Genomic DNA, 21,922 nt, shown 5'->3' on the forward strand with positions numbered 1-21,922 from the left:
GAACGATCAAAGCGTTGACAGTTTGAGACAATACTCCCGTGGAGGAAAGTGCGCATGGTGACTGTTGTATTCCATCCCGAAGCAATTTCTGTGTTTATCAACGCTTTGAAGGTCCACAGATTACAGAATGCCTCCAGATGTGCATCGGAAACTACTACTGGTCTTCCAGGGAACGATCAAAGCGTAGACTGTTTGCGACATTACTCCCATGGAGGAAAGTGCGCATGGTGACTGTTGTATTCAATCCCGATGCAATTTCTGTGTTTCATCAACACTCTGATAGTCCACAGATTACAGAATGCCTCCAGATGTACTTCGGAGACTACTACTGGTCTTCCAGGAAACGATAAAAGCGTAAACTGTTTGAGACATTACACCCATGGAGGAAAGTGCGCATGGTGACTGTTGTATTCAAGCCCGATGCAATATCTGTGTTTCATCAAGACTCTGATAGTCCACAGATTACAGAATGCCTCCAGATGTGCATCGGAAACTACTACTGGTCTTCCAGGGAATGATCAAAGCGTAGACTGTTTGAGACATGACTCACATGGATTAAAGTGCGCATGGTGACTGTTGTATTCAATCCCGATGCAATTTCTGTGTTTCATCAACACTTTGATGGTCCACAGATTACACACTTCCTCCAGATGTGCATCGGAAACTTCTACTGGTGTTCCAGGGAACGATCAAAGCCTAGACAGTTTGAGACATTACTCCCACGTAGGAAAGTGCGCATGGCGACTGTTGTATTCCATCCCGATGCAATTTCTGTGTTTCATCAACACTTTGAAGGTCCACAGATTACAGAATGCCTCCAGATGTGCATCGGAAACTACTACTGGTCTTCCAGGGAACGATCAAAGCGTAAAATGTTTGAGACATTACACACATGGAGGAAAGTGCGCATGGTGACTGTTGTATTCAATCCCGATGCAATTTCTGTGTTTCATCAAGACTCTGATAGTCCAAAGATTACACAATGTCTCCAGATGTGTATCGGAAACTACTACTGGTCTTCCAGGTAACGATCAAAGCGTAGACTGGTTAAGACATTACTCACATGGAGGAAAGTGCACATGGTGACTGTTGTATTCAATCCCGATGCAATATCTGTGTGTCATCAACACTTTGAAAGTATACAGATTAGGGAATGCCTCCAGATGTCCATCGGAAACTACTACTGGTCTTCCAGGGAACGATCAAAGCTTAGACTGTTTGAGACATTACTCACATGGGGGAAAGTGCGCATGGTGACTGTTGTATTCAATCACCAGGCAATCTCTCTGTTTCATCAACACTCTGATAGTCCACAGATTACAGAACGCCTCCCGATGTGCATTGGGAACTACAACTGGTCTTCCAGGGAACGATCAAAGCGTAGACTGTTTGAGACATTACTCCCATGGAGGTAAGTGCGCATGGTGACTGTTGTATTCAATTACGATGCAATTTCTGTGTTTCATCAACACTCTGATAGTCCACAGATTACAGAATGACTCCAGATGTGAATCGGAAACTACTACTGGTCTACTAGGGAACGATCAAAGCGTAGACTGTTTGAGACATTACTCCCACTGAGGAAAGTGCGCTTAATGACTGTTGTATTCAATTACGATGCAATTTCTGTGTTTCATCAACACTCTGTTAGTCCACAGATTACAGCATGACTCCAGATGTGAATCGGAAACTACTACTGGTCTACCAGGGAACGATCAAAGCGTTGACAGTTTGAGATATTACTCCCGTGGAGGAAAGTGCGCATGGTGACTGTTGTATTCCATCCCGATGCAATTTCTGTGTTTATCAACACTTTGAAGGTCCACAGATTACAGAATGCCTCCAGTTGTGCATCGGAAACTACTACTGGTCTTCCAGGGAACGATCAAAGCGTAAACTGTTTGAGACATTACACCCATGGAGGAAAGTGCGCATGGTGACTGTTGTATTCAATTACGATGCAATTTCTGTGTTTCATCAACACTCTGATAGTCCACAAATTACAGAATGACTCCAGATGTGAATCGGAAACTACTACTGGTCTACCAGGTAACGATCAAAGCGTTGACAGTTTGAGACATTACTCCCGTGGAGGAAAGTGGGCATGGTGACTGTTGTATTCCATCCCGATGCAATTTATGTCTTTATCAACACTTTGAAGGTCCACAGATTACAGAATGCCTCCAGATGTGCATCGGAAACTACTACTGGTCTTCCGGGGAACGATCAGAGCGTAGACTGTATGAGACAATACTCCCATGGAGGTAAGTGCGCATGGTGTCTGTTGTATTCAATCCCGATGCAATTTCTGTGTTTCATCAACACTCTGATAGTCCACAGATTACAGAATGACTCCAGATGTGAATAGGAAACTACTACTGGTCTACTAGGGAACGATCAAAGCGTAGACTGTTTGAGACATTACTCCCACTGAGGAAAGTGCGCTTAATGACTGTTGTATTCAATTACGATGCAATTTCTGTGTTTCATCAACACTCTGATAGTCCACAGATTACAGAATGACTCCAGATGTGAATCGGAAACTACTACTGGTCTACTAGGGAACGATCAAAGCGTAGACTGTTTGAGACATTACTCCCACTGAGGAAAGTGCGCTTAATGACTGTTGTATTCAATTACGATGCAATTTCTGTGTTTCATCAACACTCTGTTAGTCCACAGATTACAGAATGACTCCAGATGTGAATCGGAAACTACTACTGGTCTACCAGGGAACGATCAAAGCGTTGACAGTTTGAGATATTACTCCCGTGGAGGAAAGTGCGCATGGTGACTGTTGTATTCCATCCCGATGCAATTTCTGTGTTTATCAACACTTTGGAGGTCCACAGATTACAGAATGCCTCCAGTTGTGCATCGGAAACTACTACTGGTCTTCCAGGGAACGATCAAAGCGTAAACTGTTTGAGACATTACACCCATGGAGGAAAGTGCGCATGGTGACTGTTGTATTCAATTACGATGCAATTTCTGTGTTTCATCAACACTCTGATAGTCCACAAATTACAGAATGACTCCAGATGTGAATCGGAAACTACTACTGGTCTACCAGGTAACGATCAAAGCGTTGACAGTTTGAGACATTACTCCCGTGGAGGAAAGTGGGCATGGTGACTGTTGTATTCCATCCCGATGCAATTTATGTCTTTATCAACACTTTGAAGGTCCACAGATTACAGAATGCCTCCAGATGTGCATCGGAAACTACTACTGGTCTTCCAGGGAACGATCAGAGCGTAGACTGTATGAGACAATACTCCCATGGAGGTAAGTGCGCATGGTGTCTGTTGTATTCAATCACGATGCAATTTCTGTGTTTCATCAACACTCTGATAGTCCACAGATTACAGAATGACTCCAGATGTGAATAGGAAACTACTACTGGTCTTCCAGGGAACGATCAATGCGTAGACTGTTTGCGACATTACTCCCATGGAGGAAAGTGCGCATGGTGACTGTTGTATTCAATCCCGATGCAATTTCTGTGTTTCATCAAACTCTGATAGTCCACAGATTACAGAATGCCTCCAGATGTGCTTCGGAAACTACTACTGGTCTTCCAGGGAATGATCAAAGCTTATACTGTTTGAGACATTACTCACATGGGGGAAAGTGCCAATGGTGACTGTTGTATTCAGTCCCGATGCAATTTCTGCGTTTCATCAACACTCAGATACTCCACAGACTACAGAATGCCTCCAGATGTGAATCGGAAACTACTACTGGTCTACCAGGGAACGATCAAAGCGTAGACTGTTTGAGACATTACTCCCACTGAGGAAAGTGCGCTTAATGACTGTTGTATTCAGTCCCGATGCAATTTCTGTGTTTCATCAAGACTCTGATAGTTCACAGATTACAGAACGCCTCCAGATGTGCTACGGAAACTACTACTGGTCTTCCAGGGAACGATCAAAGCGTAGACTGTTTGAGACATTACTCACATGGGGGAAAGTGCGCATGGTGACTGTTGTATTCAATCACGAGTCAATCTCTCTGTTTCATCAACACTCTGATAGTCCACAGATTACAGAACGCCTTCCGATGTGCATTGGGAACTACAACTGGTCTTCCAGGGAACGATCAAAGCGTAGACTGTTTGAGACATTACTCCCATGGAGGTAAGTGCGCATGGTGACTGTTGTATTCAATTACGATGCAATTTCTGTGTTTCATCAACACTCTGATAGTCCACAGATTACAGAATGACTCCAGATGTGAATCGGAAACTACTACTGGTCTACCAGGGAACGATCAAAGCGTAGACTGTTTGAGACATTACTCCCACTGAGGAAAGTGCGCTTAATGACTGTTGTATTCAGTCCCGATGCAATTTCTGTGTTTCATCAACACTCAGATAGTCCACAGATTACAGAATGCCTCCAGATGTGCATCGGAAACTACTACTGGTCTTCCAGGGAACGATCAAAGCGTAGACTGTTTTCGACATTACTCCCATGGAGGAAAGTGCGCTTCGTGACTGTTGTATTTAGTCCCGATGCAATTTCTGTGTTTCATCAAGACTCTGATAGTTCACAGATTACAGAATGCCTCCAGATGTGCATCGGAAACTACTACTGGTCTTCCAGGGAACAATCAAAGCGTAGACTGTTTGAGACATTACTCACATATGGGAAAGTGCGCATGGTGACTGTTGTATTCAATCACGAGGCAATCTCTCTGTTTCATCAACACTCTGATAGTCCACAGATTACAGAACGCCTCCCGATGTGCATTGGGAACTACAACTGGTCTTCCAGGGAACGATCAAAGCGTAGACTGTTTGAGACATTACTCCCATGGAGGTAAGTGCGCATGGTGACTGTTGTATTCAATTACGATGCAATTTCTGTGTTTCATCAACACTCTGATAGTCCACAGATTACAGAATGACTCCAGATGTGAATCGGAAACTACTACTGGTCTACTAGGGAACGATCAAAGCGTAGACTGTTTGAGACATTACTCCCATGGAGGAAAGTGCTCTTGGTGACTGTTGTATTCAGCCCCGATGCAATTTCTGTGTTTAATCAACACTCTGATAGTCCACAGATTACAGAATGCCTCCAGATGTGCATCGGAAACTACTACTGGTCTTCCAGGGAATGATCAAAGCGTAGACTGTTTGAGACATGACTCACATGGATTAAAGTGCGCATGGTGACTGTTGTATCCAATCCCGATGCAATTTCTGTGTTTCATCAAGACTCTGATAGTCCACAGATTACACAATGTCTCCAGATGTGCATCGGAAACTACTATTGGCCTTCCAGGTAACGATCAAAGCGTAGACTGGTTGAGACATTACTCACATGGAGGAAAGTGCACATGGTGACTGTTGTATTCAATCCCGATGCAATATCTGTGTGTCATCAACACTTTGAAGGTCCACAGATTAGGGAATGCCTCCAGATGTCCATTGGAAACTACTACTGGTCTTCCAGGGAATGATCAAAGCTTATACTGTTTGAGATATTACTCACATGGGGGAAAGTGCGCATGGTGACTGTTTTATTCAATCACCAGGCAATCTCTCTGTTTCCTCAACACTCTGATAGTCCACAGATTACAGAACGCCTCCCGATGTGCATTGGGATCTACAACTGGTGTTCCAGGGAACGATCAAAGCGTAGACTGTTTGAGACATTACTCCCATGGAGGTAAGTGCGCATGGTGACTGTTGTATTCAATCCCGATTCAATTTCTGTGTTTCATCAACACTCTGATAGTCCACAGATTACAGAATGACTCCAGATGTGAATCGGAAACTACTACCGGTCTACCAGGGAACGATCAAAGCGTAGACTGTTTGAGACATTACTCATATGGAGGAAAGTGCCAATGGTGACTGTTGTATTCAGTCCCGATGCAATTTCTGCGTTTCATCAACACTCAGATACTCCACAGACTACAGAATGCCTCCAGATGTGAATCGGAAACTACTACTGGTCTACCAGGGAACGATCAAAGCGTAGACTGGTTGAGACATTACTCCCACTGAGGAAAGTGCGCTTAATGACTGTTGTATTCAGTCCCGATGCAATTTCTGTGTTTCATCAAGACTCTGATAGTTCACAGATTACAGAATGCCTCCAGATGTGCTACGGAAACTACTACTGGTCTTCCAGGGAACGATCAAAGCGTAGACTGTTTGAGACATTACTCACATGGGGGAAAGTGCGCATGGTGACTGTTGTATTCAGTCCCGATGCAATTTCTGTGTTTCATCAACACTCAGATAGTCCACAGATTACAGAATGCCTCCAGATGTGCATCGGAAACTACTACTGGTCTTCCAGGGAACGATCAAAGCGTAGACTGTTTTCGACATTACTCACGTGGAGGAAAGTGGGCATGGTGACTGTTGTATTCAATCCCGATGCAATTTCTGTGTTTCATCAACACTCTGATAGTCCACAGATTACAGAATGCCTCCAGATGTGCATCGGGGACTACTACTGGTCTTCCAGGGAACGATAAAAGCGTAAATTGTTTGAGACATTACACCCATGGAGGAAAGTGCGCATGGTGACTGTTGTATTGAAGCCCGATGCAACATCTGTGTTTCATCAAGACTCTGATAGTCCACAGATTACGGAATGCCTCCAGATGTGCATCGGAAACTACTACTGGTCTTCCAGGGAACGATCAAAGCCTAGACTGTTTGAGACATTACTCACATGGAGGAAAGTGCGCATGGTGACTGTTGTATTCAGTCCCGATGCAATTTCTGTGTTTCATCAACACTTTGATGGTCCACAGACTACAGAATGCCTCCAGATGTGCATCGGAAACTACTACTGATCTTCCAGGGAACGATCAAAGACTAGACACTTTGAGACATTACTCCCTCGTAGGAAAGTGCGCATGGTGACTGTTGAATTCCATCCCGATGCAATTTCTGTGTTTCATCAAGACTCTGATAGTCCACAGATTACAGAATGCCTCCAGATGTGCATCGGAAACTACTACTGGTCTACCAGGGAACGATCAAAGCGTAGACTGTATGAGACATTACTCACATGGACGAAAGTGCACATGGTGACTGTTGTATTCCATCCAGATGCAATTTCTGTGTGTCATCAACACTTTGAAGGTCCACAGATTACACAATGCCAGCAGATGTGCATCGGAAACTACTACTGGTCCTCCAGGGAACGATCAAAACGTAGACAGTTTGAGAAATTACTCCCATGGAGGAAAGTGCGCATGTTGACTATTGTATTCCATACCGATGCAATTTCTGTGTTTCATCAACACTTTGAAAATCCACAGATTACAGAATGCCTCCGGATGTGCATCGGAAACTACTGCAGGTCTTCCAGGGAACGATCAAAGCGTAGACTGTTTGAGACATTACTCCTATGGAGGAAAGTACTCATGGTGACTGTTGTATTCAATCCCGATGCAATTTCTGTGTTTCATCAACACTTTGAAAGTCCACAGATTACAGAATGCCTCCAGATGTGCATCGAAAACTACTACTGGTCTTCCAGGGAACGATCAAAGCGTAGACTGTTTGAGACATTACTCCTATGGAGGAAAGTGCGCACGGTGACTGTTGTATCAAGCCCAATGCAATTTCTGTGTTTCATCAAGACTCTGATTGTCCACAGATTACAGTATGCCTCCAGTTGTGCATCGGAAACTACTACTGGTCTTCCAGGGAACGATCAAAGCGTAGACTGTTTGAGACATTACTCCCATGGAGGAAAGTGCGAATGGTGACTGTTGTATTCAATCACGATGCAGTTTCTGTGTTTCATCAACACTCTGATAGTCTACAGATTACAGAATGCCTCCAGATGAGCATCGGAAACTATTACATTGACTTCCAGTTAACGATCAAAGCGTAGACTGTTTGAGACGTAACTCCCATGGAGGATAGTGCGCATGGTGACAGTTGTATTCAATCCCGATGCAATTTCTGTGTTTCATCAACACTCTGATAGTCCACAGATTACAGAACGCATCCCGATGTGCATTTTGAACTACAACTGGTCTTCCAGGGAACGATCAAAGCGTAGACTGTTTGAGACATTACTCCCATGGAGGTAAGTGCGCATGGTGACTGTTGTATTCAATTACGATGCAATTTCTGTGTTTCATCAACACTCTGATAGTCCACAGATTACAGAATGACTCCAGATGTGAATCGGAAACTACTACTGGTCTACCAGGGAACGATCAAAGCGTAGACTGTTTGAGACATTACTCCCACTGAGGAAAGTGCGCTTAATGACTGTTGTATTCAGTCCCGATGCAATTTCTGTGTTTCATCAACACTCAGATAGTCCACAGATTACAGAATGCCTCCAGATGTGCATCGGAAACTACTACTGGTCTTCCAGGGAACGATCAAAGCGTAGACTGTTTTCGACATTACTCACGTGGAGGAAAGTGGGCATGGTGACTGTTGTATTCAATCCCGATGCAATTTCTGTGTTTCATCAACACTCTGATAGTCCACAGATTACAGAATGCCTCCAGATGTGCATCGGGGATTACTACTGGTCTTCCAGGGAACGATAAAAGCGTAAATTGTTTGAGACATTACACCCATGGAGGAAAGTGCGCATGGTGACTGTTGTATTGAAGCCCGATGCAACATCTGTGTTTCATCAAGACTCTGATAGTCCACAGATTACGGAATGCCTCCAGATGTGCATCGGAAACTACTACTGGTCTTCCAGGGAACGATCAAAGCCTAGACTGTTTGAGACATTACTCACATGGAGGAAAGTGCGCATGGTGACTGTTGTATTCAGTCCCGATGCAATTTCTGTGTTTCATCAACACTTTGATGGTCCACAGACTACAGAATGCCTCCAGATGTGCATCGGAAACTACTACTGATCTTCCAGGGAACGATCAAAGACTAGACACTTTGAGACATTACTCCCTCGTAGGAAAGTGCGCATGGTGACTGTTGAATTCCATCCCGATGCAATTTCTGTGTTTCATCAAGACTCTGATAGTCCACAGATTACAGAATGCCTCCAGATGTGCATCGGAAACTACTACTGGTCTACCAGGGAACGATCAAAGCGTAGACTGTATGAGACATTACTCACATGGACGAAAGTGCACATGGTGACTGTTGTATTCCATCCAGATGCAATTTCTGTGTGTCATCAACACTTTGAAGGTCCACAGATTACACAATGCCAGCAGATGTGCATCGGAAACTACTACTGGTCCTCCAGGGAACGATCAAAACGTAGACAGTTTGAGAAATTACTCCCATGGAGGAAAGTGCGCATGTTGACTATTGTATTCCATACCGATGCAATTTCTGTGTTTCATCAACACTTTGAAAATCCACAGATTACAGAATGCCTCCGGATGTGCATCGGAAACTACTGCAGGTCTTCCAGGGAACGATCAAAGCGTAGACTGTTTGAGACATTACTCCTATGGAGGAAAGTACTCATGGTGACTGTTGTATTCAATCCCGATGCAATTTCTGTGTTTCATCAACACTTTGAAAGTCCACAGATTACAGAATGCCTCCAGATGTGCATCGAAAACTACTACTGGTCTTCCAGGGAACGATCAAAGCGTAGACTGTTTGAGACATTACTCCTATGGAGGAAAGTGCGCACGGTGACTGTTGTATCAAGCCCAATGCAATTTCTGTGTTTCATCAAGACTCTGATTGTCCACAGATTACAGTATGCCTCCAGTTGTGCATCGGAAACTACTACTGGTCTTCCAGGGAACGATCAAAGCGTAGACTGTTTGAGACATTACTCCCATGGAGGAAAGTGCGAATGGTGACTGTTGTATTCAATCACGATGCAGTTTCTGTGTTTCATCAACACTCTGATAGTCTACAGATTACAGAATGCCTCCAGATGAGCATCGGAAACTATTACATTGACTTCCAGTTAACGATCAAAGCGTAGACTGTTTGAGACGTAACTCCCATGGAGGAAAGTGCGCATGGTGACAGTTGTATTCAATCCCGATGCAATTTCTGTGTTTCATCAACACTCTGATAGTCCACAGATTACAGAATGCCTCCAGATGTGCATCGGAAAAGACTACTGGTCTTCCAGCGAACCATCAAAGCGTAGACTGTTTGAGACATTACTCCGATGGAGGAAAGTGCACATTGTGACTGTTGTATTCAATCCCGATGCAATTTCTATGTTTCATCAACACTCAGATAGTCCACAGATTACAGAATGCCTCCAGATGTGCATCGGAAGCTACTACTGGTCTTCCAGGGAACGATCAAAGCGTAGACTCTTTGCGACATTACTCCCATAAAAGAAAGTGGGCATGGTGACTATTGTATTCAATTCCGATGCAAATTCTGTGTTTCATCAACACTCTGATGGTCCATGGAATACAGGATGCCTCCAGATGTGCATCTGAAACTACTGCTTGTCTCCCAGGGAACGATCAAAGCGTAGACTGTTTGAGACATTACTCCCATGGAGGAAAGTGGGCATGGAGACTGTTGTATTCAATCCCGATGCAATTTCTCTGTTTCATCAACACTCAGATAGTCCACAGATTACAGAATGAATCCAGATGTGCATTGGAAACCACTACTGGTCTTCCAGGGAACGATCAAAGCGTGGACTGTATGAGACATTACTCACATGGAGGAAAGTGCGAATGGTGCCTGTTGTATTCAATCCCGATGCAATATCTGTGTTTCATCAACACTTTGAAGGTACACAGATTACAGAATGAATCCAGATGTGCATCGGAAACTACTACTGGTCATCCAGGGAACCATCAAAGCGTAGACTATTTGAGACATTACACACATGGCGAAAAGTGCACATGGTGACTGTTGTATTCAATCCCGATGCAATTTCTGTGTTTCATCAACACTTTGAAGGTCCACAGATTACAGAATGCCTCCAGATGTGCATCGGAAGCTACTACTGGTCTTCCAGGGAACGATCAAAGCGTAAACTGTTTGAGACATTACTCACATGGAGGAAAGTGCGCATGGTGACTGTTGTATTCAATCCCGATGCAATTTCTGTGTTTCATCAAGACTCTGATAGTCCACAGATTAAAGAATGCCTCCAGATGTGTATCGGAAACTACTGTTGGTGTTCCAGGGAACGATCAAAGCGTAGACTGTTTGAGACATTACTCACATGGAGGAAAGTGCACATGGTGACTGTTGTATTCAATCCCGATGCAATTTCTGTGTGTCATCAACACTTTGAAGGTCCACAGATTACAGAATGCCTCCAGATGTCCATCGGAAACTACTACTGGTCTTCCAGGGAAAGATCGAAGCGTAGACAGTTTGAGACATTACTCCAATGGAGGAAAGTGCGCATGGTTACTGTTGTATTCAATCCCGATGCAATTTCTGTGTTTCATCAACACTCTGATAGTCCACAGATTACAGAATGCCTCCAGATGTGCATCGGAAACTACTACTGGTCTTCCAGGGAACGATCAAAGCGTAGACTGTTTGAGACATTACTCACATGGAGGAAAGTGCGCATGGTGGCTGTTGTATTCAATCCCGATGCAATTTCTGTGTTTCATCAATACTTTGAAGGTCCACAGATAACAGAATGCCTCTACATATCCATCGGAAACTACTACTGGTCTTCCAGGGAAAGATCGAAGAGTAGATAGTTTGAGACATTACTCCCATGGAGGAAAGTGAGCATTTTTACTGTTGTATTCAATCCCGATGCAATTTCTGTGTTTCATCAAGACTCTGATAGTCCACAGATTACAGAATGCCTCCAGATGTGCATCGGAAACTACTACTGGTCTTCCAGGGAACGATCAAGGCGTAAACTGTTTGAGACATACACATATGGAGGAAAGTGCGCATGGTTACTGTTGTATTCCATCCAGATGCAATTTCTGTGTTTCATCAATACTTTGAAGGTCCACAGATAACAGAATGCCTCTACATATCCATCGGAAACTACTACTGGTCTTCCAGGGAAAGATCGAAGAGTAGATAGTTTGAGACATTACTCCCATGGAGGAAAGTGAGCATTTTTACTGTTGTATTCAATCCCGATGCAATTTCTGTGTTTCATCAAGACTCTGATAGTCCACAGATTACAGAATGCCTCCAGATGTGCATCGGAAACTACTACTGGTCTTCCAGGGAACGATCAAGGCGTAAACTGTTTGAGACATACACATATGGAGGAAAGTGCGCATGGTTACTGTTGTATTCCATCCAGATGCAATTTCTGTGTTTCATCAAGACTCTGATAGTCCACAGATTACAGAATGCCTCCAGATGTCCATCTTAAACTACTACTGGTCTTCTAGGGAAAGATCGAATCGGAGACAGTTTGAGACATTACACCCATGGAGGAAAGTGCCCAAATTGACTGTGGTATTCAATCCCGATGCAATTACTGTGTTTCATCAACACTCTGATAGTCCACAGATTACAGAAGTCTTCCAGATGTGCATCGGAAACTACTACTGGTCTTCAGGGAACGATAAAAGCGATGACAGTTTGAGACATTACTCCCATGGAGGAAAGTGCGCATGGTGACTGTTGTATTCCATACCGATGCAATTTCTGTGTTTCATCAACACTTTCAAGATCCACAGATTACAGAATGCCTCCGGATGTGCATCGGAAACTACTACTGGTCTCCCAGGGAACGATCAAAGCGTAGACTGTTTGAGACATTCTCCTATGGAGGAAAGTACTCATGGTGACTATTGTATTCAATCCCGATGCAGTTTCTGTGTTTCATCAACACTCTGATAGTCTACAGATTACAGAATGCCTCCAGATGAGCATCGGAAACTCTTACATTGACTTCCAGGGAATGATCAAAGCGTAGACTGTTTGAGACATTACTCCCATGAAGGAAAGTGGGCATGGTGACTGTTGTATTCAACCCCGATGCAATTTCTGAGTTTCATCAACACTCTGATGGTCTACGGATTACAGGATGCCTCCAGATGTGCATCTGAAACTACTACTTGTCTTCCAGGGAACGATCAAAGCGTAGACTGTTTGAGACATTACTCCCATGGAGGAAAGTGCGCATGGTGACTGTTGTATTCAATCCCGATGCAATTTCTGTGTGTCATCAACACTTTGAAGGTCCACAGATTACAGAATGCCTCCTGATGTCCATCGGAAACTACTACTGGTATTCCAGGGAAAGATCGAATCGGAGACAGTTAGAGACATTACACCCATGGAGGAAAGTGCCCATGCTGACTGTTGTATTCAATCCCGATGTAATTTCTGTGTTTCATCAACACTTTGAAGGTCCACAGATTACACAATGCCTCCAGATGTGTATCGGAAACTACTACTGGTCCTCCAGGGAACGATCAAAACGTAGACAGTTTGAGAAATTACTCCCATGGAGGAAAGTGCGCATGTTGACTGTTGTATTCCATACCGATGCAATTTCTGTGTTTCATCAACACTTTGAAGATCCACAGATTACAGAATGCCTCCGGATGTGCGTCGGAGACTTCTACTGGTCTTCCAGGGAACGATCAAAGCGTAGACTGTTTGAGGCATTACTCCTATGGAGGAAAGTACTCATGATGACTGTTGTATTCAATCCCGATGCAGTTTCTGTGTTTCATCAACACTCAGATAGTCTACAGATTACAGAATGCCTCCAGATGAGCATCGAAAACTATTACATTGACTTCCAGTTAACGATCAAAGCGTAGACTGTTTGAGACGTAACTCCCATGGAGGAAAGTGCGCATGGTGACAGTTGTATTCAATCCCGATGCAATTTCTGTGTTTCATCAACACTCTGATAGTCCACAGATTACAGAATCCCTCCAGATGTAAATCGGAAACTACTACTGGTCTTCCAGTGAACCATCAAAGCGAAGACAGTTTGAGACATTACTCCCATGGAGGAAAATGCGCATGGTGACTGTTGTATTCCATCACGATGCAATTTCTGTGTTTCATCAACACTTTGAAGGTCCACAGATTACAGAATGCCTCCAGATGTGCATCGGAAACTACTACTGGTCTTCCAGGGAACCATCAAAGCGTAGACTGTTTGAGACATTACTCCGATGGAGGAAAGTGCACATTGTGACTGTTGTATTCAATCCCGATGCAATTTCTATGTTTCATCAACACTCAGATAGTCCACAGATTACAGAATGCCTCCAGATGTGCATCGGAAGCTACTACTGGTCTTCCAGGGAACGATCAAAGCGTAGACTCTTTGCGACATTACTCCCATAAAAGAAAGTGGGCATGGTGACTATTGTATTCAACCCCGATGCAATTTCTGTGTTTCATCAACACTCTGATGGTCCACGGAATACAGGATGCCTCCAGATGTGCATCTGAAACTACTGCTTGTCTCCCAGGGAACGATCGAAGCATAGACTGTTTGAGACATTACTCACATGGAGGAAAGTGCGCATGGTGGCTGTTGTATTCAATCCCGATGCAATTTCTGTGTTTCATCAATACTTTGAAGGTCCACAGATTACAGAATGCCTCTACATATCCATCGGAAACCACTACTGGTCTTCCAGGGAAAGATCGAAGAGTAGATAGTTTGAGACATTACTCCCATGGAGGAAAGTGCGCATTTTTACTGTTGTATTCAATCCCGATGCAATCTCTGTGTTTCATCAAGACTCTGATAGTCCACAGATTACAGAATGCCTCCAGATGTGCATCGGAAACTACTACTGGTCTTCCAGGGAACGATCAAGGCGTAAACTGTTTGAGACATACACATATGGAGGAAAGTGCGCATGGTTACTGTTGTATTCAATCCCGATGCAATTTCTGTGTTTCATCAAGACTCTGATAGTCCACAGATTACTGAATGCCTCCAGATGTCCATCTTAAACTACTACTGGTCTTCCAGGGATAGATCGAATCGGAGACAATTTGAGACATTACACCCATGGAGGAAAGTGCCCATGGTGACTGTGGTATTCAATCCCGATGCAATTACTGTGTTTCATCAACACTCTGATAGTCCACAGATTACAGAAGTCTTCCAGATGTGCATCGGAAACTACTACTGGTCTTCAGGGAACGATAAAAGCGATGACAGTTTGAGACATTACTCCCATGGAGGAAAGTGCGCATTGTGACTGTTGTATTCCATACCGATGCAATTTCTGTGTTTCATCAACACTTTCAAGATCCACAGATTACAGAATGCCTCCGGATGTTCATCGGAAACTACTACTGGTCTCCCAGGGAACGATCAAAGCGTAGACTGTTTGAGACATTCTCCTATGGAGGAAAGTACTCATGGTGACTATTGTATTCAATCCCGATGCTGTTTCTGTGTTTCATCAACACTCTGATAGTCTACAGATTACAGAATGCCTCCAGATGAGCATCGGAAACTCTTACATTGACTTCCAGGGAATGATCAAAGCGTAGACTGTTTGAGACATTAACCCTTTGAAGGAAAGTGGGCATGGTGACTGTTGTATTCAACCCCGATGCAATTTCTGAGTTTCATCAACACTCTGATGGTCTACGGATTACAGGATGCATCCAGATGTGCATCTGAAACTACTACTTGTCTTCCAGGCAACGATCAAAGCGTAGACTGTTTGAGACATTACTCCCATGGAGGAAAGTGCGCATGGTGACTGTTGTATTCAATCCCGATGCAATTTCTGTGTGTCATCAACAGTTTGAAGGTCCACAGATTACAGAATGCCTCCAGATGTCCATCGGAAACTACTACTGGTCTTCCAGGGAAAGATCGAATCGGAGACAGTTAGAGACATTACTCCCATGGAGGAAAATTCGCATGGTGACTGTTGTATTCCATCACGATGCAATTTCTGTGTTTCATCAACACTTTGAAGGTCCACAGATTACAGAATGCCTCCAGATGTGCATCGGAAACTACTACTGGTCTTCCAGGGAACCACCAAAGCGTAGACTGTTTAAGACATTACTCCGATGGAGGAAAGTGCACATTGTGACTGTTGTATTCAATCCCGATGCAATTTCTATGTTTCATCAACACTCAGATAGTCCACAGATTACAGAATGCCTCCAGATGTGCATCGGAAGCTACTACTGGTCTTCCAGGGAACGATCAAAGCGTAGACTCTTTGCGACATTACTCCCATAAAAGAAAGTGGGCATGGTGACTATTGTATTCAACCCCGATGCAATTTCTGTGTTTCATCAACACTCTGATGGTCCACGGAATACAGGATGCCTCCAGATGTGCATCTGAAACGACTGCTTGTCTCCCAGGGAACGATCAAAGCGTAGACTGTTTCAGACATTACTCCCATGGAGGAAAGTGGGCATGGAGACTGTTGTATTCAATCCCGATGCAATTTCTCTGTTTCATCAACACTCAGATAGTCCACAGATTACAGAATGAATCCAGATGTGCATTGGAAACTACTACTGGTCTTCCAGGGAACGATCAAAGCGTGGACTGTATGAGACATTACTCACATGGAGGAAAGTGCGAATGGTGCCTGTTGTATTCAATCCCGATGCAATATCTGTGTTTCATCAACACTTTGAAGGTCCACAGATTACAGAATGCCTCCAGATGTGCATCGGAAGCTACTACTGGTCTTCCAGGGAACGATCAAAGCGTAAACTGTTTGAGACATAACACCCATGGAGGAAAGTGCGCATGGTGACTGTTGTATTGAAGCCCGATGCAACATCTGTGTTTCATCAAGACTCTGATAGTCCACAGATTACGGAATGCCTCCAGATGTGCATCGGAAAGTACTACTGGTCTACCAGGGAACGATCAAAGCGTAGACTGTATGAGACATTACTCACATGGACGAAAGTGCACATGGTGACTGTTGTATTCCATCCAGATGCAATTTCTGTGTGTCATCAACACTTTGAAGGTCCACAGATTACACAATGCCAGCAGATGTGCATCGGAAACTACTACTGGTCCTCCAGGGAACGATCAAAACGTAGACAGTTTGAGAAATTACTCCCATGGAGGAAAGTGCGCATGTTGACTATTGTATTCCATACCGATGCAATTTCTGTGTTTCATCAACACTTTGAAAATCCACAGATTACAGAATGCCTCCGGATGTGCATCGGAAACTACTGCAGGTCTTCCAGGGAACGATCAAAGCGTAGACTGTTTGAGACATTACTCCTATGGAGGAAAGTACTCATGGTGACTGTTGTATTCAATCCCGATGCAATTTCTGTGTTTCATCAACACTTTGAAAGTCCACAGATTACAGAATGCCTCCAGATGTGCATCGAAAACTACTACTGGTCTTCCAGGGAACGATCAAAGCGTAGACTGTTTGAGACATTACTCCCATGGAGGAAAGTGCGAATGGTGACTGTTGTATTCAATCACGATGCAGTTTCTGTGTTTCATCAACACTCTGATAGTCTACAGATTACAGAATGCCTCCAGATGAGCATCGGAAACTATTACATTGACTTCCAGTTAACGATCAAAGCGTAGACTGTTTGAGACGTAACTCCGATGGAGGAAAGTGCGCATGGTGACAGTTGTATTCAATCCCGATGCAATTTCTGTGTTTCATCAACACTCTGATAGTCCACAGATTACAGAATGCCTCCAGATGTGCATCGGAAAAGACTACTGGTCTTCCAGCGAACCATCAAAGCGTAGACTGTTTGAGACATTACTCCGATGGAGGAAAGTGCACATTGTGACTGTTGTATTCGATCCCGATGCAATTTCTATGTTTCATCAACACTCAGATAGTCCACAGATTACAGAATGCCTCCAGATGTGCATCGGAAGCTACTACTGGTCTTCCAGGGAACGATCAAAGCGTAGACTCTTTGCGACATTACTCCCATAAAAGAAAGTGGGCATGGTGACTATTGTATTCAACCCCGATGCAAATTCTGTGTTTCATCAACACTCTGATGGTCCATGGAATACAGGATGCCTCCAGATGTGCATCTGAAACTACTACTGATCTTCCAGGGAACGATCAAAGCTTAGACTATTTGAGACATTACACACATGGCGAAAAGTGCACATGGTGACTGTTGTATTCAATCCCGATGCAATTTCTGTGTTTCATCAACACTTTGAAGGTCCACAGATTACAGAATGCCTCCAGATGTGCATCGGAAGCTACTACTGGTCTTCCAGGGAACGATCAAAGCGTAAACTGTTTGAGACATAACACCCATGGAGGAAAGTGCGCATGGTGACTGTTGTATTCAATCCCGATGCAATTTCTGTGTTTCATCAACACTCTGATAGTCCACAGATTACAGAATGCCTCCAGATGTGCATCGGAAACTACTACTGGTCTTCCAGGGAACGATCAAAGCGTAGACTGTTTGAGACATTACTCACATGGAGGAAAGTGCGCATGGTGGCTGTTGTATTCAATCCCGATGCAATTTCTGTGTTTCATCAATACTTTGAAGGTCCACAGATAACAGAATGCCTCTACATATCCATCGGAAACTACTACTGGTCTTCCAGGGAAAGATCGAAGAGTAGATAGTTTGAGACATTACTCCCATGGAGGAAAGTGAGCATTTTTACTGTTGTATTCAATCCCGATGCAATTTCTGTGTTTCATCAAGACTCTGATAGTCCACAGATTACAGAATGCCTTCAGATGTGCATCGGAAACTACTACTGGTCTTCCAGGGAACGATCAAGGCGTAAACTGTTTGAGACATACACATATGGAGGAAAGTGCGCATGGTTACTGTTGTATTCAATCCCGATGCAATTTCTGTGTTTCATCAAGACTCTGATAGTCCACAGATTACAGAATGCCTCCAGATGTCCATCTTAAACTACTACTTGTCTTCTAGGGAAAGATCGAATCGGAGACAGTTTGAGACATTACACCCATGGAGGAAAGTGCCCAAATTGACTGTGGTATTCAATCCCGATGCAATTACTGTGTTTCATCAACACTCTGATAGTCCACAGATTACAGAAGTCTTCCAGATGTGCATCGGAAACTACTACTGGTCTTCAGGGAACGATAAAAGCGATGACAGTTTGAGACATTACTCCCATGGAGGAAAGTGCGCATGGTGACTGTTGTATTCCATACCGATGCAATTTCTGTGTTTCATCAACACTTTGAAGGTCCACAGATTACAGAATGCCTCCTGATGTCCATCGGAAACTACTACTGGTATTCCAGGGAAAGATCGAATCGGAGACAGTTAGAGACATTACACCCATGGAGGAAAGTGCCCATGCTGACTGTTGTATTCAATCCCGATGTAATTTCTGTGTTTCATCAACACTTTGAAGGTCCACAGATTACACAATGCCTCCAGATGTGCATCGGAAACTACTACTGGTCCTCCAGGGAACGATCAAAACGTAGACAGTTTGAGAAATTACTCCCATGGAGGAAAGTGCGCATGTTGACTGTTGTATTCCATACCGATGCAATTTCTGTGTTTCATCAACACTTTGAAGATCCACAGATTACAGAATGCCTCCGGATGTGCGTCGGAGACTTCTACTGGTCTTCCAGGGAACGATCAAAGCGTAGACTGTTTGAGGCATTACTCCTATGGAGGAAAGTACTCATGATGACTGTTGTATTCAATCCCGATGCAGTTTCTGTGTTTCATCAACACTCTGATAGTCTACAGATTACAGAATGCCTCCAGATGAGCATCGGAAACTATTACATTGACTTCCAGTTAACGATCAAAGCGTAGACTGTTTGAGACGTAACTCCCATGGAGGAAAGTGCGCATGGTGACAGTTGTATTCAATCCCGATGCAATTTCTGTGTTTCATCAACACTCTGATAGTCCACAGATTACAGAATCCCTCCAGATGTAAATCGGAAACTACTACTGGTCTTCCAGTGAACCATCAAAGGGAAGACAGTTTGAGACATTACTCCCATGGAGGAAAATGCGCATGATGACTGTTGTATTCCATCACGATGCAATTTCTGTGTTTCATCAACACTTTGAAGGTCCACAGATTACAGAATGCCTCCAGATGTGCATCGGAAACTACTACTGGTCTTCCAGGGAACCATCAAAGCGTAGACTGTTTGAGACATTACTCCGATGGAGGAAAGTGCACATTGTGACTGTTGTATTCAATCCCGATGCAATTTCTATGTTTCATCAACACTCAGATAGTCCACAGATTACAGAATGCCTCCAGATGTGCATCGGAAGCTACTACTGGTCTTCCAGGGAACGATCAAAGCGTAGACTCTTTGCGACATTACTCCCATAAAAGAAAGTGGGCATGGTGACTATTGTATTCAACCCCGATGCAATTTCTGTGTTTCATCAACACTCTGATGGTCCACGGAATACAGGATGCCTCCAGATGTGCATCTCAAACTACTGCTTGTCTCCCAGGGAACGATCGAAGCATAGACTGTTTGAGACATTACTCACATGGAGGAAAGTGCGCATGGTGGCTGTTGTATTCAATCCCGATGCAATTTCTGTGTTTCATCAACACTTTGAAGGTCCACAGATTACAGAATGCCTCAAGATGTGCATCGGAAACTACTACTGGTCTTCCAGGGTAAGATCGAAGCGTAGACAGTTTGAGACATTACACCCATGGAGGAAAGTGCCCATGGTGACTGTGGTATTCAATCCCGATGCAATTACTGTGTTTCATCAACACTCTGATAGTCCACAGATTACAGAAGTCTTCCAGATGTGCATCGGAAACTACTACTGGTCTTCAGGGAACGATAAAAGCGATGACAGTTTGAGACATTACTCCCATGGAGGATAGTGCGCATTGTGACTGTTGTATTCCATACCGATGCAATTTCTGTGTTTCATCAACACTTTCAAGATCCACAGATTACAGAATGCCTCCGGATGTGCATCGGAAACTACTACTGGTCTCCCAGGGAACGATCAAAGCGTAGACTGTTTGAGACATTCTCCTATGGAGGAAAGTACTCATGGTGACTATTGTATTCAATCCCGATGCAGTTTCTGTGTTTCATCAACACTCTGATAGTCTACAGATTACAGAATGCCTCCAGATGAGCATCGGAAACTCTTACATTGACTTCCAGGGAATGATCAAAGCGTAGACTGTTTGAGACATTACTCCCATGAAGGAAAGTGGGCATGGTGACTGTTGTATTCAACCCCGATGCAATTTCTGAGTTTCATCAACACTCTGATGGTCTACGGATTACAGGATGCCTCCAGATGTGCATCTGAAACTACTACTTGTCTTCCAGGCAACGATCAAAGCGTAGACAGTTTGAGACATTACTCCCATGGAGGAAAGTGCGCATGGTGACTGTTGTATTCAATCCCGATGCAATTTCTGTGTGTCATCAACACTTTGAAGGTCCACAGATTGCAGAATGCCTCCAGATGTCCATCGGAAACTACTACTGGTCTTCCAGGGAAATATCGAATCGGAGACAGTTAGAGACATTACTCCGATGGAGGAAAGTGCACATTGTGACTGTTGTATTCAATCCCGATGCAATTTCTATGTTTCATCAACACTCAGATAGTCCACAGATTACAGAATGCCTCCAGATGTGCATCGGAAGCTACTACTGGTCTTCCAGGGAACGATCAAAGCGTAGACTCTTTGCGACATTACTCCCATAAAAGAAAGTGGGCATGGTGACTATTGTATTCAACCCCGATGCAATTTCTGTGTTTCATCAACACTCTGATGGTCCACGGAATACAGGATGCCTCCAGATGTGCATCTGAAACTACTGCTTGTCTCCCAGGGAACGATCAAAGCGTAGACTGTTTCAGACATTACTCCCATGGAGGAAAGTGGGCATGGAGACTGTTGTATTCAATCCCGATGCAATTTCTCTGTTTCATCAACACTCAGATAGTCCACAGATTACAGAATGAATCCAGATATGCATTGGAAACTACTACTGGTCTTCCAGGGAACGATGAAAGCGTGGACTGTATGAGACATTACTCACATGGAGG

The sequence above is a fragment of the Schistocerca gregaria genome, chromosome 10 (assembly GCF_023897955.1).
Source record: "Schistocerca gregaria isolate iqSchGreg1 chromosome 10, iqSchGreg1.2, whole genome shotgun sequence".
Classification (NCBI taxonomy): domain Eukaryota; kingdom Metazoa; phylum Arthropoda; class Insecta; order Orthoptera; family Acrididae; genus Schistocerca; species Schistocerca gregaria.